This window comes from Motacilla alba, chromosome 4A (assembly GCF_015832195.1).
Source record: "Motacilla alba alba isolate MOTALB_02 chromosome 4A, Motacilla_alba_V1.0_pri, whole genome shotgun sequence".
Lineage (NCBI taxonomy): Eukaryota > Metazoa > Chordata > Aves > Passeriformes > Motacillidae > Motacilla > Motacilla alba.
In genome coordinates, this window is record NC_052045.1 from 3,141,898 (window position 1) to 3,168,306 (window position 26,409).

The 26,409-nt window shown below is 40.0% G+C and overlaps 1 long non-coding RNA gene across 1 annotated transcript in view; it reads left to right on the plus strand.

The window, feature by feature from the left end:
• Positions 1-14,008, plus strand: part of LOC119695173 — a 138,457-nt gene extending 124,449 nt beyond the window's left edge. The window contains exon 4 of the long non-coding RNA XR_005255076.1: positions 12,640-14,008. This is a non-coding gene — a long non-coding RNA (uncharacterized LOC119695173). The remainder of the gene's footprint in view (positions 1-12,639) is intronic.
• The last annotated feature ends 12,401 nt before the right edge of the window (positions 14,009-26,409 follow it).

The window sequence follows — 26,409 nt, forward strand, 5'->3', positions numbered from 1 at the left end:
TGGGCTGGGCTGGTTTTTTGCTGGTTGGATGGGAGGTTTGTTTATTTGTTTTATGGCTTCAGGTCTTAATTTATGTCATGCTTGTTGCTTTTCCTCTACATTTTGGAAAGGCTCACACAGTATCCCTTGACTATCATTAGATTTCTCCTTTCTTCTCTCTTGTCTGCTTTTCATTCCGTGCACAACAGCAGATCAGTAGCTTTGGGCTCCTTTTGGAGCAGAATGGCTGCAAGGGAGGATGGAAAACTGCTCCTTTGGATGTCTGTGCTTCCAAGGTGAAGCTCTCTTAACTACATGCAAAGGGCTCTGAGAGCAAAGGGCTTCAGCAACAGCTCAGTCCAAGAGTCCAGCTGACCCTGGAGAAATCAGCAGATGCAAGAGGCAGCAGCAAAGGCTCACAGAAAAAGTGTTAGAGCCGAGCAAACATACAGATATTTCTCTAGGTATGGCTTTTCATATTTTTGTCTGCAGTATTCTTCACCAGAACATTATATCCAAACCATTTTGCTTAATAGCACTTGAGGGAGTTTCCTTTCATTTTTCTAAGAGGTTTTTAATCTTTCTGCCTATTAACATCCAACCTGTCCTTTTGGAAGGTATTCCATCATTTTAATTCTGAATTTCGAGGGACAAGTTTGATTTACATCTTTGCTCTTTATGTTCAAGCTGCTGCCACATGCTCTCATCCCTATGGATCTTGTGTGGTGAATTATCAATATCCACTCACTCATCCTATGTCCCCTCCACTGTGCTCTTACCCATGCTGAAGAAGCCTCAGCTGCTTTCTGTTTTAAGCAAATTTTGTCACTTTATTTTTTTTTTCCTTCATTCTTTTCAAGTAGCTTATGAATATATGCAAAACCAGGGGTTCCTATGAAATGTTTCAGAATTTCTCTGTCAATTTTTAATCCTCCTAACTGGTTTGTCCTATTTCCTACCTGTTTAGTAGCACACAAGGGAAATTTTTCCTTACACTAAACGTGTCTTTATCGTGTAGTATAAAGTAGGTCTTTTGGGAGTTCAGATGTTCTCGTGTACACAAACCTTGTTTAAAGTTTTTGGAAAATTCCTTTAGGTTTTAAAGGCCCTCTGTCTGTCTGCAAAAACCCAGATGGCTTTTTTGCTGTCTGGTTTAGGCCACCTTTGCCGTGTTAAGTGAGACCAAGTTGCCACGTCCAGCTGAAGGTGAGAAGGGGCTGCACAGAGTCACCAAATGTTCTGTCTGCACTGGACTCTGCTGCTTGCTGGGGTAAAAGAATGGAAGCATCAAGAAATGTGGGATTTTTAATCTCTTACTCAGGAGGTAGCACCCCAAATTCCTCTCTGATGTATAACAGAACGGGTAGCAGAGAGGGAAGGTTTATTTTGAAGCAAATATCTTCCCTCAACTCCCATTCAAACCAGATGATCATCAAAATACGAGCCCTGCATTTGCACCTACCTGCTCACACCTGTTTGGGTTTGTTTTTTGGCTTTTTTGGGTTTTTTTTCTGTGTTGCAAAGGCAGATGGATCGCTTGAAACATTATTTTTACTTCAGCAGGTGATTACCCAATTAAATGCTATACCTGATTAAATGCTGGGAAAAGTATTTAAGATCATTAGTGGTAACAAGACTGGCAGAAGGAAGGTAGCATGTAGAATAAAAAGAACCTGCTGCCCTCCTTCTCAGCCCTTCTGGGAAGAGACAAGTTGAAAATGAAGATTGTGAAAGGAGCTGGACCAGTATCAAAAGCAGTGTGACTTGCAGAATTTCAAACCAATGGCAAAAGCCAACAAACAAAATGATTTAATGGGAGCTGATTTCCCTTTGTTCAGGGGTCCAGGGCAGGAATGGTTTTGCTGTGACTGAAGTGCTCACTTGTTCTTTAGAACTGGCTCTCTACATGGAGATTTTCTTTTTGGTTTGTTTATCCCTGCTTTGCCCCGGGCTTGCTGAAATCAGTGGAATTATTTAGCAAAAAGGTTCTGAGTAGAAACCAGATGCCCAGGTCCTGGAGTTTGGAAGGAAATACCACCTAGCTGCTCCAGTGGATGAAAAGCTGAGTCCTTCTGAGAAACAAGGTGGTTTGAGAGCAAACAAATGCCTCAGGGTTTGATTGAATGTGGTTGATTGAGGACTTCCAGCCTGTGCTCACCTCCTGAGCACACCTGGAGCTGCTGCACTTCTCCTGCCCCTCTCAGCCTGACCCCAGGCATGAAGGCAGTTTCTTTTATTTATTTATTCATGCATTTCTTTAGTTTTGGCTATTGCCTGGCCTTTGCTGGGGCACAGCTTTGTTTGTACCTCCTCTTCCAGTGATCCAAAATCTGTGTGTCTGTGACCACCACTGGGGGAAGCTGCTCTCTCAAAGCTTGGTGTGATCTGCCCTCCTGCAAAGGTTTCCTTAATATTGTGTGCCTGGAATTAGCAGTCTCATGTGGCTCATCTGAGTTATTTAGCTCTTCAGGATCAAAGCTTTGTTAGAACAAAAAATGGTGCTCAGATGATTATTTGAAACTTTTGATATTTAATGGGGGCGAGGATGTTTGTGTGCCAAAGCAAGGCACTCTATAAAAAAACAGCAGAAAAAAGGATTTTTCTGCTGAATGATCATGCAAATCATGTTGTGACTGACTCATTTTCAAATGGGAAATATTGTTGATAATTTATTGGGCAGGCAAGAATCTTCCCTAGCCCTGCCTGAAAGCCAGAAGGGAGTGATGGGCAGGGAGCTTAGAAGGGAATGTGATATCCAAACAAATACCAGCACTGCTTTTGACTGCAGATGAACCAAAGTTGTTTAGAGCAAATGCCTCTGAGAAAAAAGTTTTTTGAGAAAGACTGGTATTTTGGCTGTCAGATCTGCTTCAGGTCTAGTGATTACCAACATCTTAGCTGCTTCAATTCCCTGATGAGCTGCCTTGAAAACATGAGTTTTATAAATCACCTCACAACGCTGCTCTACAAAGCCCTGGTGATCAGCAATGCAGTGGCCACGTTTATGGGAAGAAAAGACATCATTTCAGGGAATAATATGAGAGTGTATCAACTCCACACATCTTGATTGCAGACTCTGCAGGTAGCCAAGGTTTCTGTGGCTTACTCCTTGACCTTCACCTTTGCTTTCACAGACTGCAAACTTCTCAGAGACGTGCATGGTGTGAACTGCATCTTAATAGCTGGAGTGCCTGATGGAGAGATTCCCTTCCATTCTTAATTGGGAGGTAGCTGTGGCTGTGTCATCCAGCTTCACAAAGATCTGCTGCTCCCTACCTGCAGTTTCATAGCATCTCTGGGGAAAACATGACAATTTGTGACAACGAAAGTTTGCTTTAGTGTGCATAATTACATTAGGATCTGTTCAATATGAAAGTATATTCATGTCTGCTATAGAATACCATCAGAATTGCTTTGCAGGCTACTTCAAAAGAGAAAGAAGCAGACCTTCCACACAACAAATCACCTAAGAGGTTGGTTTTCCTGTTTTTCTAACCAGTCTTTCCAGTAAAACCATTTGTACCTAACCTGAGGAACATTTGTAGCTCTGAGGGAGCCTCTGAGCTCAGCTCCTGTTTCCCAGTGTCACACAGAAATGTGATAACCAGTGAGTGCTCCCAGGCCAGGTGGAATTTTTGCTGGGTGGAAATTTGGGGTTTATGATCAGAAGTCTTCAATCCTTTGCCATTTTAAAGGGCCCTGGTACAGGACAGGAGGCAGCGGAGGGTGACAGAGCCGTGGTGAATTACTGAAGTCCAGGAGTTTGTAGCTTGATCAAAATCCCTGTTTCTGAGGTGACCTGGGACTCCGAGAAGGTTCTGCCCCAAACCAGGGGAGCCTCAAACACAGACCTCTGTCAGCTATTATCAGAGAACATCTGCTGCAGCCACAGTTTCCTGTTTGAAGCGTTGTGTACCTCTCCTGGCACCCTCTGTGATCAGGGCAGATGGGATTCCATGTAATCCTGGCTGGTGTGGCACAGGCAATGGGATTACACAGCTCCTGCAGCAAGGCTTTCCTGCACTGCCACCAATTACAGAAGAGCCCAGGGGCTAATCACTTCTCCAACTCCTCTGGAAACTGAGGAGAGAGGAAAGATAAAATAACAAAAAGATCTGTGCTGCTGTCTGAGTGATAAGAATTAGTACAATAATACCTAAATTCTCCCCTAATAAAATATAGAACAGAAATTTCAAGGCTCTGAATTTTTCCTGCTAAGAACAATTGCAGCATTTTGATTAAAGGAACAATCCCCAGCATTTTCAGTGGAAAAATTCAGCTGCATCCCTTTTCCTGGGGAAAATCTGGTTGTTTACTCCTCACGGTTAATTGGAAGTTCCATAGAATATCTATCAACCTGTACATCAGCTAATCACCTACCTTCAATTACGTGTATCAGTCACTCATGTTTGGGTGACAAAGAGCACAGAAAAGAGCACAAACCGACAAAAACTTGGAAATTTATTAGCTAGAGTGGGAGGAACTCGGTGCTGGAGGCTGCAGGAGAGATGAGGCAGATGAGAAGTCAGTCCTTTGGAGATGCTGAGATCCCTTACAATGTGTTTAATGGGAGCTGAATACACAGAATTGGGCACTGAAAGATTTATTCACTGGGTTGTTTTCTAATGAGACAGAAGAAAAGATCACAGATGAGAAAAGTAAAATATTCAATAGTTTTGTGATTGCTCTCCAGAAGATGATCCTCACAGTTAATAAAACATGGTGATTGCTCCCAATTTAGGGTAGGCTAATTTTTTAGGCTCTTTCAGTCATTTAGTATGAAAAAGCAAAAAAATTAAACATTAAACATTAAAAACATTTTTTTAATGAAAAAGTAAGATTAAAATTCAAGTTCATTAGGTTTTCTTATGGAGCAGAGAGGCTGTGAAACTTCTTTTAGTAGTCAATTTCTTATCTCTATTCCATTAGACTCAGGTGTTCCAGAAGTTTTTTTTTCTTTTTTTCCAAAAGAAAAAAATAATGCCTTGGGGAGAAAAAATATCTTCAAATAATATTCATTTTTTCCTCACTAATAATGTCATAATATGCAGTTTTGAGATTAATATATATTGTGTTGGGTTTATCTGTGGGATAGAATTGATTAGCATCTTGCTGCACCCTTTTATAAAGCTCTCAATAAAAGATGTTTGCACTTTTTGGGTGTCCCTTAATTCTGACGTGCCCCACTGCCAGCCCTCATTACCTCTGCCCTAGGTGGTCACCAAAGAAAACTGACACCACCTCTATTCTGGTTTGTTTGGGGTTTTTTTTCCTTCAAGAGGTTTTAATTTCAAAGGCCTTCCTGGTGGAAAACCTAGCACTGGAAAAAGCAGATGGAAAAATTATGGAGGGTTTTATGATAATCAGATTAACAGCAACATGGCTGCATTTTTTTTTTTTTCCTGGGCATTTACTGACAGATGGGTATAGATATTGAAATTTGTATCAGCCATTGCATTGCACTCTCATCCAAATCTTTTTATAAAGTCTTTAATGAAGTCATGTTGCTTTATAGAAGCTAAAGAGGCTCTCCCTGGTTCTTGCAATAGGCAATGGAGATTTGATCACAACCCTTCTGAGAAAAATGATAGAAACAAGACTGGCTTTTACTAAAAGGTTCTTTTTTTCCCCTAAATTCCATGTGCAACTTGCAGCTGTGGATGAAATGTGTGCACAGATGAGGAACTGAGGAGAAGCAGCTGCACTGTTGCCCCAGTTAAATCACTGAACTTGTACTTCAGAGAAGTTTCTCTGACAGGAAGGAAGGCAGCAGCACCTCAGGAGCTCACGCAGAACTGGAGAAGGTGCTTTCTCTGGCAGTCACACATCAGCAGCAGAAATTCAAATTAAGTGTGTATGCTGAATAACAAGTTTCATGAGAATCAATCAGATATCATCATAAATGCTGTTCTGTCTGCCTTGGTGCTGAAAAAGTTAAGCTCCACTGGAGAAGTGCAATATTAAACATGCCAGAGCTGAAGTGAGAGGAATTCAGGGAATGTTGGGCCAGAATACCTGACTAGAGTGTTTACATTTCATTCATCACCCTGCTCTGTCATTCTGAAGGCCTTTTTTATTTCAATAAGGTGAAGGACAAACTTATCAGTATCTTTGTGAGGACTTATAAGCTTCCTCAGAATCCCCTCAGTTTTCTGAAATGCCAGCCTGGTATTTGCACTGTGCACTGCCAATCATCCATCTGCATTCTGTCACACAGGCCACTTCCCACAGAAGGTGGTGGCTGGGGGAGGAGAAAAGGAGGAAAATGTATTTTCTGTCAATCTTGTAGCTGTCGCTGCTATAGCTTGTTCAGTCTTGCACAGTTCAGTCAAGTCATGCTCACTAATCTAGGCTGGAATTCCTCAAGGCTTTTCATGTCTCATTTTCTGGAACAACTCTTCTGGATCCTTCCCTTCAAAAGAGCATTTGCCAAATCCTTCACCGTGGAAGGTGATTCTGTTCTGTGTTAGATGTGCATGAATATTCTAGAAATACTAGTTTCATCCAAACTTTGGTGACACATTGAGGGGAGAAACCTTTGTGTCTCTTAGCTTAGATTAAAGTTTCTTTACAGCAAAAGATTTGACAGATGACAAAGTAACAGTAGAAAACCTGAAGGTGCAGGAACACAGGAGATGTGTGCTGTACATCCATCACTTCCATTGCTGTTATTCCCCCGTCTCTTCATTTCTGCTTCCCATAAAGGATATTTAAGCTGAGAGCTCAGGGCTGGGATGATGCTCTGGCTGACCATCAGCACGTGCAGCAGCTGACACATCACATCTCTTACTCCTGCCCTGCTCCTCTTCCCCAGCTCGTCCTGACAACTGTCCCCATCACAGCTGCTCTACAGCATGTGCACCTCAGCAATGGGGTTTGCCCTTGGATAATATAATTATCTTCCTGATAAGCAAATTGTGCATCAAAAGGTTTAAGCTAGTTGACAAAAGAATAAAATCCAGTACGTGTGACTGAAGAGCAGCTGAACAGGTGAGAGCACAGAAATGGGATTTTGTGAAATGTGGACTTGTCTCAGAGGCAGTTTCTGTTAATGATGGGGCAGATCTAATAAAGGCAGCACCTGATCAGGTTACTGTCAATTTGGTGGGAAATTATTGACATCACAACCAAATTTTCAACTCGTCCGTGTCTTTATGGAAGCCTCACAACTTCAGTGGATTTGATTTGCAGGGAACCATAGCAGATGAATTGCCCTGGAAGACAAATCACTGTTTCATGTGGATAAGACCTGATTACTTCTGTTTTCCTAGCAAGCAACAGCAGAAGATTGTACGGGTATATGACTGAAATTAAAATGTAGCTTTCCAGAGCAAAGAGCAGCAAGAAAGACTGACAGCTGACTGATGCTGTGCTCTCCTAGAGCAGTAATTATTACTGCATTCAAGCTTTCACATTTTCCCTATTCTCTATTTCTCTTTCTCCTTTCATCATTCGTTGCAAACCTGGTTTTGTTTTCTAAATATTTCTCTGAGAGGTTTCTGAGCCATCACTTTGCAGATTGTGAGCATGATGAAGTTCTGTGCCTGGCCAGCCAGGAGGGTGTTCAGGCTTTGCTGGGTTCTGCTTCTTGTGCATCCCCCTGCTCCCATCTTCCCATGCTGGCTGCTTGGGAAAAGAACCATTTCCCTGAAAAGCAGATATTTACTGCCTTGAGATACTGATTGGTGCCTTACAGACAGCGAATTCACAGCAGAAAAGTTTGTAAACAATATAAAAAATGAAAATAGACATTCTAAAAATCATTTTTGCTGCCTCAGAAAATGTCTCGTGCACCTTGTCTGCTGTGTCTGGCACCAATTTTTTTTCTTCAGATGTGCATTGTTTGAATGCAAATGTATCACTAATTTAAGCTTAATACATTAAAAATGATCAGCAAATCTCATTTAATTTGAAATGTTTGGCAGGTCTTCACAATGTCATTGAAGGAAAGGAGGATGCCCTTGGAGTAAGATCCCACAGATCCCCCAGTTCCTCTCTGTACAGTGTGCAGGTCCATTTGGGGTTTTTCTTGTTTTCAGGCACCCATGCTGTATGTCACCCTCAAAATGTCTGCTTGAATAACTCCTGATACTACTTCATTTTAAATGAAAATAGGGGTTTTTTTTCATTTTAAATAAAAAAAGTCTTAATTGTTATACTTTCTATTTTAGGATAACTTCTGATTATTCTGATCATCAAATTATAGAAAGTATTTCACTCTCTCCCTTCATCCCTGCTCCTTCACTCAGCTGGATTTGCAGGAGATGCATTTAGCTAATAGAACAAGAAATTACAAGCGTATGAATAATTGTTTTTAAATGCTATTTAAAGTCCTATATATAGCATGAGTTTCCTGGAAATCTTTCCACACACTGTTTGGTAGGAAATAGTCTCCGAGCAGGTTACAATGTTAATTTGATAGCTAAACCTTTCCCAATAGTTGCGTTCTTGATTTGCTTATAAAAGAAATCCCATTTTAGGCTGAGTGATTGCAATCAATTTGCTGTTACCAAGTTATCAGAGAAAGGAGCTGTACCACATCATATGATAAAAAAAATCCCAAGCAATTAATGCTAGCAAAAGCATTCTTAAAATTCCATCCTGAAATGTGTGATTCAGGCCAGTTTTTATCCCAACTGCTCAGTAAAAATGCAAAGAGAGGTTAATATGATAAAATATGGGACTACTTAAGCTGTTAATTTTCTAGCCAAGTTTAGATGAATATCATGGACTGGGATGCTAAAAGCCATCTAACATAAATGTTTAATGAACAAATAAAGCTGTCAAAGGCAAATGTGCACTGCACATTATGGATGTATTTGCTTTGGGTAGATCCTGCAATCAGAGTCATTGTCTGATCAAGGCCAAAAGTCTGTTTCCCACCACTTTAGTATTTTTTAATAGTCTGCTCACAGGCTGGTTTTGTAGGGTTGTGTGGCCTGTTTTTCAGGCCAGAATTATAAGGCCAGTTGTATAATTCTTCAGGCTTTCCAGGCTTGCAAATATTTTTATTGACTTGACCAAACTTCAGCTGTGAGCCTTCTGTCCAACTTCTAAAAAACCACAGAAACGAGAACAAAAATCTCCTTCTGCATCCAAACACAGGATTTCAGGGCTGGAACTTTCCAGCATGGAATAAAGGATTTAGCAGAAAGCAGCAAATTCCCGTGTAAAAGAAAATATTGTTTCTACCTCAAACACTTCTAACGCAAGGCACAGAACATCACCACCACTGCAAAGATCCATTTTCTCTGTTTAATAATAAACCTTGAAGGGGTTTCTACAATATGTTTTTATGACTCCCTAGAACCTGTGTTTTCATTTCCATTTGGATATGTTTTATATAAGGCATTATTGACTTTCCAGCCAACATGGATCTTTGGGAAAAAAAAAAAGATTTAGCCTTTCACTATGGAATCTTCTCATTTAAAGTCCTGTAGAAGGGTTTTGGAATGCTGACTCACTGAGGTTTTTTGCTTTTTCTTTTTTCTTTTTTTCCTAAGGAGTTCTAATGCCTGCCAAAACCCTAAGGTATGCAGTGAGGGAATTTCTTTAAAAAATTAAAAATTGTGTGCTGAGTGGAAAAAATTTTATAAGCTGTGGTGAAGGTGATTACATGCATTCTCTTTGACACATCAGTAGGAAATACAATAATTTCAGCAATTCCTTGTGTGTAAAAGGGCATCACTTTTGTTGCAGTCTTCCTGCAAATGTTTTAATCAAAAGAGTTACCTTTGAACCCAAGGACTTCATTTTACTAAGACCTGGAAAGAAAATGAACATTTCTTTGGATAAAACAGATAATGTGACATTAAAGTCTGAAAAGTTGATGTTCCACAGTGCAGAAATAAATGGCCCAAACCTGGCAAACAGCATGTTCTACAAGAAAATAAATTAGAGTGGCATAACTATAGTGACTGCTGAATTTGTACTAATCATTTGTAAATGAAATCCTCTTTTCATTAGCATTTTCATGCTCGCATGCATAATTTACAACAAAGGTTTGCAGGCACTAACACACTTTTCATAAATGAGTCGTAATTTTGGTGCTGCTGGAACCTTGGAAACTTTTTAATGCAGTTGGATTTTTACACAGGAAGAAAAGCATAACCTTGATTTTCTAAAAGTCAGATTTAGTGCTTAAAATGTATGCAACAGACTTGATTTCCATTCTGTATTTCTTTTTTTTTTGTAGCAGCCTGAATGCAAAATAAGTATAAAAAATGACCACAGCTACCAGATAGTGGTAAAAGAGTGGGTTTAGGTTCTGTTTCCTGCAAAATGCTGGAATTGTTTTCTAGGTGGGTGCAGGCTGAGAATAACACAGGCTGTTGAATAGGGATTTAATACAGCTTTACCTAATAGGAGTAGGAAATTATATTAAGTCCCTGGGATTTTAAATTACCTGATGTCAAGAATGCTGATCATTTTCTGTTATTCCTGTTGCAGTTCTGGTGGGGGAAGTTCTTTTAGGGAATCTGGATGACTTTATATTTTGAGAACATTTAACTGTGGTTCTAGTCTGGAAGTGTTCAATTATGCTTCTAGAAATGGGTTGAAAACCATGACTCTAAGTAGGCATTTGACCACATTTTGCACATTAACTTTTGCATATTTTGTTTTCATTTTTTCATGGCTCCTTTGCTCTTGCTTTGCACAAATGTCCTTGAATCAGTGGGGAGGCTCCTGGGAGCTGGGTACAGAATGTGGACGGGGTGCATGGGTTCTTCTTCACCCTTTCCTTCCTCAGCTCTCCCTGATCCCAGCATTTGTGCAAGGAGAGGAACAGAAAAGCCATTTCTGTGCTCCCATCTTCCAGCAAAAGCCCTGCAGCAGGTCAGGACTGGCTGGGACCAAGTGGCTGAGGAGAATGGGATGAGGTGGGATTGTGTCCAAAACCTCTGCAGGGCTGGGAAGAGCTGGCTGCTGTGTGATCAGAGCCCTGCTTGTCACCTGCCAGGCACAGAGGGCAGGATGGATTATTTTTATGAAGCAAAGCCCATTCAGAATTTATAGGATGTCTGTGTCGTTGGCTTCAATGGATTTTTGCAGAATATCTCAGTTGTTGTTGGTGTCCCACAGCTCTGCAGTGGCCCTGGGGCTGCCCCTGTGCCTCGGGACGGGGAGCAGCACTGGAATGGTGTGATCACTAAACACAAGGAAAATAAAGACTGGAGAGCCTTTGGAATCACATTGCTGTGTGGTTCATGAGAGCGAAGATGTTCTGGCTCTTGGGAGCAGCAGCTTTCTGAAAAATGTCTGAAAAATGTGCTTGAGGGGTGAGCAGGGGATGGTGCAGATTGAGGGTGTGCCTGGCCCTGCACAGTGGGCTCTGATGAGAGCAGGGTGAGGTCATCTTTGACTTTCCTTTCTTGGGGGTTTTGGTGGTGTAGGTAAGATAACACAACCCCCCCCAAAATGAATATATTTGTCCCACAAAGATTGGAATTTTGTTTTCATGGGGAAAGCCAGAGCAAACCTTTCTACAGCTCTGCTTGGCAGTGGGGTGAGGGACGATTTCAAAGCCCCTTTTTAATCAGCATCTGAGTGGGAACCAAGTCTTGCTGCCCTGCCACGTCCTGCAGTGGTGGTGTCAGGCAGGCTGTGCTGATCCTCTGCTACTTGAGGATGTAAATTGAATTGTGACAAATACACAGAGCAGTGCATTGCCTGGAGACTGAAATCAATGCTTGCATGTGCTCAAACAAAATTATTTTTCACTTGCACCTCTTCTAAGTGAAGTCATTTTAAAAGGGGCTGCATATTTGGTACTTTGCATGCATTGCTTTTTCCTTCCTGAAGAAAAATATCTGAACAATAAATCATCACTAGAGGAAGTTTTGCCATGTTTAGTGATTTCATGAGAGATATTTTTCCACCTATATATTATGCAAATACTTCTCAGGCACATAGGAAACAGAAATTGGCTCGTTTTACTCTGAAGATCTGAGTGTAAAATGTCTGTGGGTTTGGGGGTTTTTCTTTCTGGGCTAACTTTACAAACCAAATTGGTTAACAGGAATGTGTGCATCAAATTTTTTATAAGGTTCAGAGCCTGAATTTACAGCCCCCATTACCTCCAGTGAAAGATCTGCCTGTGTGTTTTGAACACCAAATTTCAAAGTGTTTTTTGGGCAGTTTTAGTGTAGTGTTATAAGGAAGAATTTTAGTGTGGTAGTAAAATCTTACATCTGCTTTATGAGAGAGACAAATGTAGGTTTCTTAAGCAGAATATTATCATGTAGAATGCTTCTAAGATTTGTTAGAAAATCAAACTTAAAAGACTGTCATTTTCTTTTGAGAGACAATTTAGATCACAACATTACCCAAAAAAATCTAATGACTACTTAAAGTTAGTAGAAAGAACTCCCTCTAAAGTGCTCAAGCACTTTAAACTATTCTTTTTAAAATTCATTACTTAAGTGGAGATAAATCTAAGCTAAAATATCTCCATTCAGGCATTAAAAATTTGGGAAATTAAACACTTACTCATTCTTTTTTGCCTTGAAAGGTGACCAAAGCCCAGTTTTCAAAGAGTTTAGAAATAGTTTAATTTGCCCCTTGGTGTTTTAGAGCTTAAAATATCTGTGTGAATATTTTATTATTTATTATATTATATATTATATTAAATATATTATAATATATTGATTTTTTTCTCAGTGACCACACAACACCCAGTGAAGCTGTGGGGGCCGACCAGTTTGGCTCACTGGCATTTCCCATGGAGGAGCCCTGGAGAATTTATCCAAAGATCAAAGTAACATTTCTGTTGTGTTTCGTGTGTAATTCAAAGGAACAATGAAACGGAGGAAAATATTTTCTTCAGATTGTTTCTCTCTTCACCCATTTGTGAGAGGGATTTTTGTTTTCAGCATGGAACGCACACAGAATCTTGAGTTTTCATGGAAACAGAATTGTCTCAACGTTTGCATTGGCATTTCTGGAGTCACTGAACCACAAATTCTTGAAATTTTTGCCCAAACCAACCTGATTCCACTGAAATTATAGGATTGCTGGGCAATATTTGAGGTCAGCCTGGGTCAGTCTGTCCCAGGAGAGGCACGAGGAGAGGACATGGGATCAGCAGAGCAGCTGTAAGTTCATCTCCTGGCCACAGACAGCACCAAGGGCAGAGAAAAGCAGAAGTGATCACTTGAAATGAACAATTCCACAGCAATAGCAATAATAATAATGATACTGAAATACCACTGAATGTGGGTACCCAGTTTTAGACTCCTTTAGAAGATCTGCATTTCAGTAGGAAGAACAATTCCTTCAAAATTCAAACCTTCTGGGGAGATTTTGAGTTGCCCACATTAATCCAAAGCTTGTTTTTATGGTTTAGAGCCCCTTAAATGGAAAACTCACCTAATGGACTTCAAAATTACTCTTTTTTTTTTCTCCTTGCTGACCTTGTGTTTAAGTCAGAAGAGTTGAATGAAATTTATTGGCAGCTTTTATAATTGTTTTGAAACCACTCTGCCTCCTCACTTTGTAAGTGAATGAGTTGGCAGAGCTTTCCAGTAGAGCCAAGAAGGTCACTGGAAAATCGCTGGCCTCAGCCTTACTTAAAACAGCATTTGGTAACTTAGGTTACATTGACTCTTAACAACAAATTCACAGTTGAAAACACTGGTAGAACATGGATTGGCCAATTACAGTGGAATTTCTGTGAAGTGTTTAGAGCATTGCCTCCTCATTAATAACACATTAGTTCTTCATTATTGCATCATTACAATGAACAGCAGAAGGATTAATAATCGCTGGTCACAGTCACCAAAAATCATTCCCAGTTTGGGAAATTCTTTGGCCCGCGGTCATCCCATGGACACATTTTGTTTCAATGATCCAGTGTGCTCTTAAAAAGGGCAATAAAAATATAAAAATAGAAAGAAAGAGAAAGAAAAATATAAAATGCTGCGGTCACACCTTTTGGGGCATCAGCTGCATTGTACACAAGGAAAACAAAGATGAATACATGAAATGTGAAATCTCAGCCTCTTTCCTTTGCTTTAACTGAGGTCTGTGATCAGAGTTTAAAGTGCATTGGAAAGTGTTTGGCCTGCCTTTTTCTGGCAGAGTATTTTCATTGTTCTGTGAAAAACTGAAGGGTTTGGACAGCTATTGAAATCAATTCAGCATTAAGAAAATACAAAAAAACAAAAACAACCAAACAAAACCAGCAATTGCTGCCAGTTGCTGTAAAAAAAAAAAAAAAAAAAAAAAAACAGTTTACATAAACACCAAACCAGATGAAATCTCATTTGCATTCTACAGAATTAGAAAGGTGAATGGGCAACACAATACTGTGTTTGGAAATAATAAAAATTATAACATGTTTTGAATCTTAAAAATCAAAGCACTTCTTTGTGACAGGATGAAATATTTTAACCTTTGCAGAATTGTTTTGTCTTGATTTGTTTTCTTAGCAAACTGTTTTAATCTCTGCATCTGCATTTTTCAGTGCAAGTTTCTGATCAAAAACACCATTCCACCACTCATAAATGACCATCCCCCTTCATCCAGCTGCTGGATCCTTGGGAGCATCATCCAGAGGGAAGGGAAGGGAAGGGAAGGGAAGGGAAGGGAAGGGAAGGGAAGGGAAGGGAAGGGAAGGGAAGGGAAGGGAAGGGAAGGGAAGGGAAGGGAAGGGAAGGGAAGGGAAGGGAAGGGAAGGGAAGGAAGGGAAGGGAAGGGAAGGGAAGGGAAGGGGAGGGGAGGGGAGGGGAGGGGAGGGGAGGGGAGGGGAGGGGAGGGGAGAGGAGAGGAGAGGAGAGGAGAGGAGAGGAGAGAAGAGAAGAGAAGAGAAGAGAAGAGAAGAGAAGAGAAGAGAAGAGAAGAGAAGAGAAGAGAAGAGAAGAGAAGAGAAGAGAAGAGAAGAGAAGAGAAGAGAAGAGAAGAGAAGAGAAGAGAAGAGAAGAGAAGAGAAGAGAAGAGAAGAGAAGAGAAGAGAAGAGAAGAGAAGAGAAGAGAAGAGAAGAGGGCATGGACTGGCAGCATGAAGGCAGGGATGATGTGCCAGCTCTGTGGCACGGGGAGCTGCCCTGCAGCTGTCAGGGTGGGGCACAGGACCTGCAGGTGCAGCAGGCTCTGGGGGCAGCACTGCCCCTCTCCTGCCAGGGAAACCACCCCAGATCTGTGATCTGTCTGCTCCCCTGTCTGGCATTGTTTGTGTTTTCATTCATTCCAGGGGATGGAATTTGTTGGGTTCTCATGGGATGGAGAGTTCAGGACTCCATTCTCCACAGTGCCTCCTGGAGAAGCTTCTCATGAAAAAGAAATTGTGTTCTAAAACACAGTGAAAATTCTAAAATAAAATTTTGGGGTTCTTTTTTGGCTCCCAGCTTCCAGCAAATAACTTATTTGGATTTCTAGTGTCTACCTTTGATATCATGGAAATGCCACGCCGTAAAGCTTCACCCTTATCAAATGCAGGGAATAAAAAGTAAGATGCCCAAATAAATTCTCTTACCTAAGTAAGCAGCACAGAGATGGAGGATTTCTGCTTCAAAAACAAAACCCAAGCCAGTGAATTGTTAATCCAAAGCAAAATACTCGTGGTTGTCAGCTGTGTTCTCTAAAATGTTCCAAACAGACTTTGAAAGAGTTATAATTCATTAAGGTGTACCTGACACAAATGCTTTATGTTTGGCTTTTTGTTTCAAATAACTAAAAGTACTCTGGTTTTTTTTTTTTTTTTTTCAGATCTTGATTTGTCTCAGTTTTAATATAAATGATTTTAACTTGTTCATAAATAACAAAATTGTCATAACTGATGTATTAGTTGAAAAAAAACCTTATATTTTTCCAGCAGTAATGAGATTGTGTTGTTATTATTTTCCTTTTTTTTTTTTTTTTCCAGAGCATAGAGCAATGATATACAAGAATATACCAACACCCAACATTTGGTGTGGGTAGTATAGTGAAGCAATCCTAATGGAAATGATGCCTTTCTTGCTTAAAGATTCCCAGGAGAAGTATTAGAAGGAAAAAACTCACCCTGGAATGGAACAAATCAGACTAACTCCAGGCTAGATAGAACAATTCTGAGTGGTGTATGATACATAAGCCTAATTAGGTTTTGGGAAAGACAAACTGCAACAGCACTCCAAAATAATACGAAGAAATACAATTTATTGTCAATTTATCCCTAGGAAATCTAGTGACAGAAACACATCTAACACAATACTGCTATTTGTATATGCCATGATTATAAGCTTTAAAGTTTTCATGCTGCTGCAACCTTTTTGTTTGTTACCTGAGCTACACAGAGGAATTAGGGAATTATTCAGCTATCTGAAAGATTGATACAGAGTTTTTCAGCTGAGTTTCCAAACTGAGGAAGGAGAATTTGCTAAATCTTGTTAAAATTGAACACAGCCGTGAACATCCTGAAATGCCAACAGTTAGTTTGCAATATTTCTGTTCCCAAGCCTCCCCAGAGGAAAATGTGGTTTGCAGCTTTTAATGTCTCAGAGAACCCTTGTTTCCATTTGCCTAATTTCTCTGGAGCTGGGAGTCTTATGCAATGGGATAATTGGGATTATTTCAGACTAAAGCAACATTGCCAGTGGAAATAAGTATTTCCTCAGATGGACAGAAGTACTGATGAGGTCATAAAAGGTGGAAATTATGGGGAGCACCTTGAGAAATAATCATAGAATTGTAAAATCACAGGGATGGGGTCACAGATTGCTTTGGGTTGGAAGGAGCCTTCAAGCTCATCCCATTCCCCCCCTGCCATGGTAGGGAACCTTCCACTGTCCCAGGCTGCTCCAAACCTCATCCAACCTGGCCTTGGGCACTTCCAGGGGCAGCCACAGCTGCTCTGGCACCTGTGCCAGGGCCTCACCTCTCTCACAGGGAAGAATTTCATCCCAATATCTTATTTAAACCAACCCTCTTTCAGTTTGAAGCCATCCAACTGGTATAAAATGAGATAATGGTATAAAATAGGATTATTTAAGATCAGATTTATGTCCAATCTTAGTTTTTAGCCGCAGTAAGCAGTTTCAAATAACAGCAAACTTAGTCTGTTGGTTAAATATAATTACAGACCCCAAAATCCTTGCAGAACAACAGTTGATCATTCAGTTCTTTCCTTTATCTATAGGAGAAGTGAGAATTAATATATAAATCCTTAAAAGTAATGAAGAATTTAATGTATGCATGGAAAGAGCTGGGAAACAATTCTCTAATTTCACATGAAACAAAGTAGGGCACCTATTGTATTGGCTGGTGACTGTAAAAAACCACTCAGATGTTGTCAGTAGTAAATTATTCAAATTTCTACAAAGTCCTAAAGCAAATTTGTGCTGCCTGAAATTATTTCTTCGGGTTTTTTTTTGGGGGGGAGACAAAGTATTATGATCTCTAGAAAAGTCTTGCATCAATAAACTTTGTGTCAGGCCATTTTTAGGCTGATCATTCATCTAGGGGGTGAAAAATGTACCAAGGCACACCTGTGTCTAGCTATACATAAATATGGAAAAATGGGGAAAAAAAAAATATATATAAATGGGCATTTTCTTGAGGGGATTTGAGAAATGATTACAGCAAAATTGCAACGTAAATTGCAGGATTTACTTCTCCCAAAGCTGATCAGACCCATCTCAGAGTCAGAGGGGCAAGCTGGCCAGAGAGCTGCAGCCTTCCTTGGCCGAGGTGCTGCCAGCAGAGCACGAGCAGATGGAGCAGATGGAGCTGCCAGCCTCTCCAAGGGGCTCCTTGGACACAAGGTCTGGGGTCCAGCATGGCCAGGAAGAAGAACTCCTTCCCTTCCCTTCTCTGGAGTGCTTTGAGTGGTTTGTAAAGTGGAGGAGTAAATTTTTTGGACAGTCCCAGGGGCAGGAGGCTTTGGGGAGAGGCAGCAGCAAACAGGAGTGAGGGTGAAGGAGCTGGCAAAGAAATCTCACTGATTTTGGCCAGAATTGTGCTGGGTGAGCTGGAGACTGCTGACTCTGCCCTCTCCTGAAGGCTGCTGAAACACTCAGATTGCCTGGGAAGCAGCAAAGTCAGAGAGCCAAGATTCTTCTCCACAAAGCAATTCCAATTTTAACTCACAATCACATATGCTGAGATTTTCCTTCCTTAGAACAGAATAAGGGCCTAAGGTATTGTGGATGGAGATTACTCTCGAAGCCACAGATAAAATTGTATTTTCTTTCCAATGTGCTGGTTGGGATTACAATCTTTACTTTTATGTGACCATATATGTTCCATTGATTCAAATGGGAATGGGTCCATGTTTTGCAGAGAGAACAGATTTCATTGCTCTTGGTAGATGATCGTTCCTTGCTGTCAAGAAACAAGGTGGATATGCCGGTCCGGATAATTTATTTATTCTAGTCAACTGAAACACAACATTTTACTGGGTCTTTGTCAGAATTAATATCTTTTCCATGACTGAAGAGAATCTGGCTACTGAAATTTATAATTCTGTCTTGATTTCAGATTTATTGGCAAATCTGGTCCCTGCTTCTGTGAGCGCACAGAAAATTGCTCCCAAACTGGAGATTTTTGTGAGCAATTACACAAATGGGAACTTTTAATAACTCTGTTTCTTTTGTTCTGGGATATCCCTATTTTTTATCCAGTTTATTTTAGAAATCAATGTATTACACTAAGATTGTAAAACAGTATGTGCTTCTTTAGCATTTCTTGAGGTTCTGTCTGCTACGGCTGGGTGACAATGTGAAAGGCATCTAGGTTTCATTAGGTCTTTGGACAATTAAGGTCTTTAAACAATTAGGTCATTGTCTTCATGATAAGTAAACCATTAGATTCCTGTTTATTCATCAGTATAATATATAAGGAATAACCAAATGAATTACTTAGAACCATTATTTTATTCAAATAATGAGGGAAATTTTTTTTCAGGAAGGTCCTGAACTGTGAAATTTGAAATGTGACCCAGTCCCAAGGATTGCTACAGAAATGGATACAGCACAAACATTGACCTCCACAGGAGCAGGGCGTGTGTGATTGATGACTTTAATAGAACTAATTGTCTTCCCTGCCTACTCTGGAGGTCCTCATTTCTCTTTACTTTTGTTCTTAATAATACGCACATTTCATCTTCCACGCTGTCTTTTTAACAGCATTTGTAAAGAAATTTTAAATCATCAGTGGTTTATGTTCCCTCAGCTGAAGGAACATGTGTTTTCTCTTAAGAACAAAACCTCTTTGGCCAGTTTAGGTAGTGCAGGTGAGAGCTTTTTAAACAGCTTCTGGCTGAGTGTTTTAGGGCAGTGGAGGAAGAGGGAACCTGGGTTGGATCTTAGTGTTTGTTTCACCCCACTAGAAGCTGCTTGGTGATGAGAGGAGCCTGCTTTGTACCCTGAAGGTATCACAGGTATGATTGCACATGGGATTCTTTCTTAATAACTGTGGATTTAAACTCAGAATATGAGTTCTTTCTAACTCTACTACCATAGACTTAAATACCAATAGTGTTCTGTCTATAAAAGGTGGGGTTTGTCTTCAAAGCTTTCTAAAGTTTTTCATCTGAGTAAGAGCTCAGCTTTTGTGCTGAGTCTGAAAAAATGCTGTCTTGCCAAATGAAACCACTTGTTCTTCAGGCTCATCTCCTTGTTGCAGACTCTGAATAGCCAAGAAGGGCAGAAAGTTTGTGTTTTTCTTTATGTCCTGATGGCTACCTTACTTACATGAAATACAGAATTGCCCCTACAATTAATAATTGCAGCATCTTCTTCTGAAGAAAGGCTTCTCCTTGTCTGAGATAAAATTATGCCTGTAAATTGCACTATGCCTGAGCCAGAAGCTGGTGCTAGTGCTTTAGTATCAGTGGTATCTCTTAATCAAACCTCTGTCACTGAAATATAAATTAGTTCTAAATTGTGTAGCAGAAGTTTTGTTATCCTTTGATGAGTAAGAAATTACGTACCTTTGGGAATTTCAAAACATAGTGGGCTTTTCAATTTAGGTATAAATCATATGCAGATTTTATTTCTATTGCTGGACCTTTGTTGATGATTTTTTTTTCCTGAGTATTAGGGAAGTAATGAAAGAAACGTGTAATGAAACAAGTATTTCATCCTGGGTTCTGGTGTGAGCAGCTGTCTCTTCTCCTCTCTAAGTCTCTCCTAAATTATTCCAAATTATCTGACTGCACTTACATCATCTTTCAAGCTTGCATTTCTCCTTGAAGATTCCTGGTTGGTGCTTAGTGTCCTACCCAGAGAATGGTCAGTAGGAGAGGAGCACAGGGCCACCACCGTGGCATTGTCACAGGGTTATTTGATCACTGGTTTTGGAGAGGAGCTTTGGGGCAGCTTTTCATGTCAGGGTCCCTGAAGCCACAAAGATCCCCCCACACGTGGGAGAACCATGGAAAACACCAGGAGGAACCCACAGCAGCAAACCTGGGGGGCTGGGAAGGTGCTGGAAAAACTTGGGAATCTCTTTCAGTGCTGAAGGAACCCAGCTGGGCTGCTTGGCTTTCCTTCATCACAGAAATCATGGAAAGCTCTGTGAAAGCACAGACCTGCAGAAACTCCAAGTATTGTGGTATTTAGGTCCATCTACCTTGTCAGGAACAGGTTCCCCAGGGAAGTGGTCACAGCCCCAAGCCTGCCCAAAATTAGGAAGTGCTTGGACAATGTTTTCAGGCAGAGGGTGGGATCCTTGGGGGGGCTGTGCAGGATGGGGGTTGGATTTTGATGGCTCTTGTGGGCCCCTTCCAACTCAGGGTATTCTGTGATCTGAAAAAAAATCATGGGTTTGTTCTTTTTCCCTATAAAGTTCATAAAATAATTGCAGAGGACATTTCTCTGGTGTACAGAATCTTGTGCCTGTCTGAGAAAACAATTTAAATTTGAATAGAAGATGAAAAAGCCTGAATATTTAATAACATCTGAATTTAATGGACAGCAGTTTAAACCAACTTTTCAAAGTCAGCATGACTGCACTCTGTGATGGTGTGTCACAGGTTCTGAAAGCCACCTCAGAGGGAGATTTGATGAGAATTGATTGTAGCCTTATCACTGACAGTTTGTTATCAGATAGGAGCTCACTCGTGCCAGGTGTTTGTTTATCTGGGTTAGATAAAGCTGCAGAGCCAAACCTGGCTGCAAAAATGAGGAGATCCCTTCGTGGCCAGAGTGTCAGGGGGGACAGGGGATGTGGCAGGGCTTGAGAGGAGGAAAAGTTGAATTTTGATGCATTTTGAGAAGGGGGGAAAAAATTGTCAGGAACACTCACATTGTTGGGGTTTTTTTTGTATATGCTTTCAATTTAAATAGGTTTGCTCCTAGTGTTTGTACCTAGTGCAAATTTCTGTGAATGAGCAAGAAATGTTCTTGCAGAAGGGATTAATACTTGGACGTTAATGCTGTGCTGACAGAAAAAACTGGTAAAAACATGGTAAAAACTCATTGATAGTCAGAAAAATGGAAAGAGCTGAGAAAAAAGATAAATAAAATTATAATTTTCTTGTGTATTTTTCTAACTTCTGTCCTAAAGGCTTTTATTCTTATTTCCTTTTTGTCACTATGATCTAATGAAGAGAAGGATGAAATGCTATCAGCAGGGAGGTGGAAGTCAACCTTCAAATCCAGTTTCTGGCACTGAGGATTGTTAGATTGTAACTGGAAAATTTGGTGCCTGAATCACACAACACCAGCCATTCTCACATGGCTGCTGGTGTCTATCAGAGTTTAAACAACTGTCGTTTGATAAACATAAATTAGGTAAAAGGTAAAGCATAATTTGGGTAAAAGCATCCCTTAACTCCTTACGGATCATCACATTGCCTCAGAAGTCAAAATGCAGTTTTATTCCAGAGAAAAATGGTTTTTTTCCCTTAAATAGTGACCCATTAAAAACTGAACCTGTAATAACCCAAATATCTCTTTAGATTCTAAAACTTTCATTACTTTGTGTTTCAAGAGCATAAATGAAGGGAGCTGTACTTTATTCTGCATGAATTGCAATGCTCACAGTTGTTCATTTAATAACCCCAGCCACAAACCAGAGATGTCTTTAAAAAGAATAAAGTCTGAGTATTTTAAAATATCCCATGTGCTCCATAAATGTAATTAAAGAATTGTAAATTAGTTCTCTAAGCAGATATTTTCCCCCCATGTTTATGAAGTATAGAGGACTAAAATTTGGTTACATTTTATTTACAAATATATAAAAATATAGTGATGTGATTTCTGTGAATGTTTATATTTTTATAAAACAATTAATAGAGGTTAAGCTGCTCTATGAATAATTGAGGCTAGAAGAATGACTCCCATCAGAATACTTATTATTTTTCTGAGAAAATATCTTTTCTAGAATTTAATGATTCTTGAACCCACATTATTTGTAGAGCATTTCCTATCCCTGCCTGCTTGCTCTTTCCATTTCTTTCTCGCACACATACAGGTAAAGTACTTTATTAATTAAACTACCACAACACATTTGTCCTGACGTGTCAATCCCCTTTTCCAATCTCATTATATTCAGGTGCTGGATAATATCAGCTACAAATTCCTGACATTTCATTTTGTGTCCTGTCACCACCCATGGAAAGCAAAGGACAGCTTCTCTTGATCAATATCCCAAAAAAAAAAAAAAAAGGCAGAAGCAGATTTGGTTAACCATATGTTAACCACAGGTTTTTTCAGGCAGTTTGTAATATTAAGGTGTACATGAATGGGTTTTTTTTTCCTCTGAGATCAATTGTACACAAATCTGATGTTTGGGAGTCCATGGAATTAAGTGCTGAGATTCCTACAGAATGTCTCTGTGAGAGCTGGTGCCTTGTGAAGGCAGATCTAGAACAGGGGCTGGACAGAGTTACAGAATAAAGTAGGGATTTATTCAAAGCATCTCCTCAATGGATCCACCTTGGGCAGCACAAGAGCCTAGCCAGGGCTGCACCCAAGAGGAACCAAAATGGTCCCAAAATGCACGAGCGCTGCCGGGGTCTCTCACTTTGATCAGTTCTGCTCCATTTGCACCTTGCAGTTCATTGTCCCATTCCAGCTTTAGCCCAGGCACTCCCATCCTGCTTGTTTTTCTCTCTCCAGCCCACGCTGTTTGTGCTCCTGGGCTGAGATTTGGATCATTTGTCCTTGGTCCCCAGCTGGAGCAGGAATTGTTTTGTCTCCCTGCTCTGTGCAGAGAGCTCACCGCCCTTCAGAACTACACACTGAAGCAGCACAGAATCTGAAAAATATAAAAGCTAAAACCTGAGGCATCACCTCTAGGAATACATCAGAAGAACATCCCAAACTGCAGTAACTCAGCAGAGCTTGATGGTGCTGCCTCATTGCGATGGATTATCTTTTGCAAGTCCTTCCAGCTTTGCTGTGGTGCTTTAACTTAAAAAAGAAAAAATTTAAAAACATCCAGCTGTCTCTCCTCTCTTGGGCAGCGCAATTCCAGCCACCTCCCTTCTTGTGCTCATTCTCCCCCGGTGATTTGCATTTCAGGGTGCCCTGACTTGGTGAGCCAGTGTTTTGTTTGTTGAGCAGTGATGAATGCTGTGGACTCTTTGTTTAGGAAGTTGAATTATTAATTTGTCGTACGCAGAGTTATATCCCAAACAAAGCCTGGAGCTCAAAGCTCCCTAGTTCTGAGGAGGTTTATAAACAGGTTCTGCTAATCTGAAAAGATTAGCTGCCGTGTTATTAGAGGTAAATAAATACTTAACTTCAGAATTATTCTTTCTCCTTTCTAATCCAGATGAAGGTTATAATGCCCTTTCTGACTAAGTTTTCTTCTGAGTATCTCCTCTGTGTATTTCTTCTGCCAGAATTCAATAAGGTTTTGGACAATGCTGTCAGACAACTTGTGGGAGGCTTGGGCTGGTCAGGAGCTGGACTTTGGGATCCCAGGGGGTCCCTCCCAGCTCAGGATATTCTCATTCAATTCCCATCAATTTGCTTTGTGTGCTTTCCTAGGCAGACTAAGAAAGTCAGGCCCAGTAAAGTCTGGATTTTTAATTTGTAGCCTTGGAGACACTTTGGGATAGCTCAAGCACCAGCAGTAAAAATCTCCCTGATATCATCCAGAGAGTGAAATGTGGAAGTATTTGCAAAGAAAATGAAGGAATTAGGAAATTTGCCTCTTTCTACAGCCAGCAGGGACTGAGGATTTCACAGAGACAAAATCTCTGCCATAGTCATCCCAAAGGAGATGATCTGTCATAGCTGCAGGATGCCCCTCAAATTTGTTTTCATTTTTTTTCTCAGATTGTTTCTATAACTAATGAATATTATTCATTAAAATAAACTTCCTCTGAGGACAGTAATAAAAGAAAAAGTGTGGTGGGCAAACTCAAGGATTTGTTTGGTCCCCAGGATCCTTTCTCTGTCCATGGTGACCAGGGAGGAGTGAGAACTTGCTGTGCCTGTCTCACACCTTCTGTTTTCATGGTGACTCAAACTCCAATCCATGTGCCGCAAGGCTGCGGGCCTTAGGATGAGTTTGAATCAAGTAGAGTTTGATTTCCCTGTTTATCCATCATGGAAATCCATGCTGCCATGGTTGGATGGCTTTAAAAATCTCAAAAATTACATCAATCTCACCGTACCGAGATACTTTCCCTGCTCTGTTTATTGTTTAGTTACTGCTTCAAGATTTGGTGTATTTTTAGATCATTAAATTTGAGTAAGGCTTAAATATACCTAATGGCTGGCTAAATTGGCTATAGGGTATTTGTGTCAATAAGGAACAAAGTTATATTACAGAGCAGTATAAGTAGACTGAGACAACTCAAATTGTCAATATGATGAAAATTACTCAAAGAAACCAATTAAAACTCCAATCCATGCCTAAAATGCTATTGGTTGTAAGTACAGAGAAGCCTTTTACACATTTTATTTTTAGGGTACTACATGGTCAGGGATACTGTGGCGGAGTGTCTTGTCAATAGATAATTATAAAAGCAAATATATCATCATGCTAAAATAAAATGCAAATCCCAATCAGCATTCTTCCAAGCTGCTAAATGGCCAGAAAAGATGGGGGAAAAGCTGAAAACTGCAGATAACTTGCAGGCTCTAAGATTAGTTTTCTATGCATTTCTGTGATGAAGACTAAAGATATAAATTTATATACTGTAGTTTTTGGTTGTACCCTGCTGTAAAGAGAATCGTGAAAGAAAACAAAGAAGAATATCTGTGAAGAATTTTGCAAAGATTCAAAACAATATTAACTTAGTATTTGAGCTTCAGAGTCTTGCAGAAGGATGCTTATATTGTTTAGTAGAGCTACAATACTGACATGCCTTTATTCATGTCATGAGCTCAAAAAAAAACCAGACTAAAATTACCATTTCTTACCTGATCATTTTTTAAATGGATTTTGACACTGGGAGGGCCAATAGAGCAGAACTCTTTGAGAATTAATTTATTTATTTTCCCTAATGAAACTTTAGTGGTGTCCATGTTCTGAATGCATCTATTGAAACACAGAGTGTGAAAGGCTTGGAACTGCAGGAAAATCAGGCAGCATCCAAATAAATGATGTCCAGATGATGCGTATCACAATAACGCTTGTATCAGTATTTCTTTAAATTGCGTTATAAGACACTGGAAAATCCAGGACATGGGCTTTGTGTGTGAGAACAGGAATTTTTCACCAGCTCCTGAGCTGTGTGAAAACCGTGTGCATCACTTTGGGTCCTATTAGGACAAGTTAAGAGTGGAGCAGAAAAAAATGCAGCCCTGTGAAAACTGAGAGGGTGGTTTCAAAGCAGAGACCAAAACTGGAAATTTGTGTACCATGAGCCTCTGGGGAAGGAGCTGCTGCTGACAAATTAGCAAAGCATATTTAGGAAACACAGATGCCTAATATTTTTGTTTGAACAGTAATGTGTTTTCTGAATCATTGCATTAATTTTAGAGTCTTGATTAAGATACTTCTACAGTAATGGAACAGATTATTTGCATTTTATGCCAAATAACTGATTATGCTTATTTGTAATTTATGTGTTGTGAGGTAAAAACTCTTTTGGTATCTGAAAGAAGTCTAGATTATTTAGCCTGACTTGTTTGATGATACCTGTTGATTTTAAGGTATGGGGGCTGGAAATATGACTAGAACTTTAGGCAATGTTAAGGAACAGGAGCAGAAAAAAAACCCAAATCATGCCATTTGTCCACTGCATCAAGAAATTTTTGTTCTGTTCTTCCTACACTTCTGCATATCAGTGATAAACATATAGAAAATGTTATGAAGAAAGAAAATTTACTCTATGAAATAACACCAACAAAATGTTGGACTTTGTATGCTGGTCTATTAAGACAGAAAATATAATCCTCCAGAATAGAGATTACAGCTAAAATTCAATATTTTTGAGTGGTTAATGCTTTAAATTAATGGCATTAACTTGAACTCTAATCTTGGGAATATTGTGTTTTAGCTGTCCTTCAAAACATTTGTTCCACCACTCTTCTGGTTGTTCCTACACTG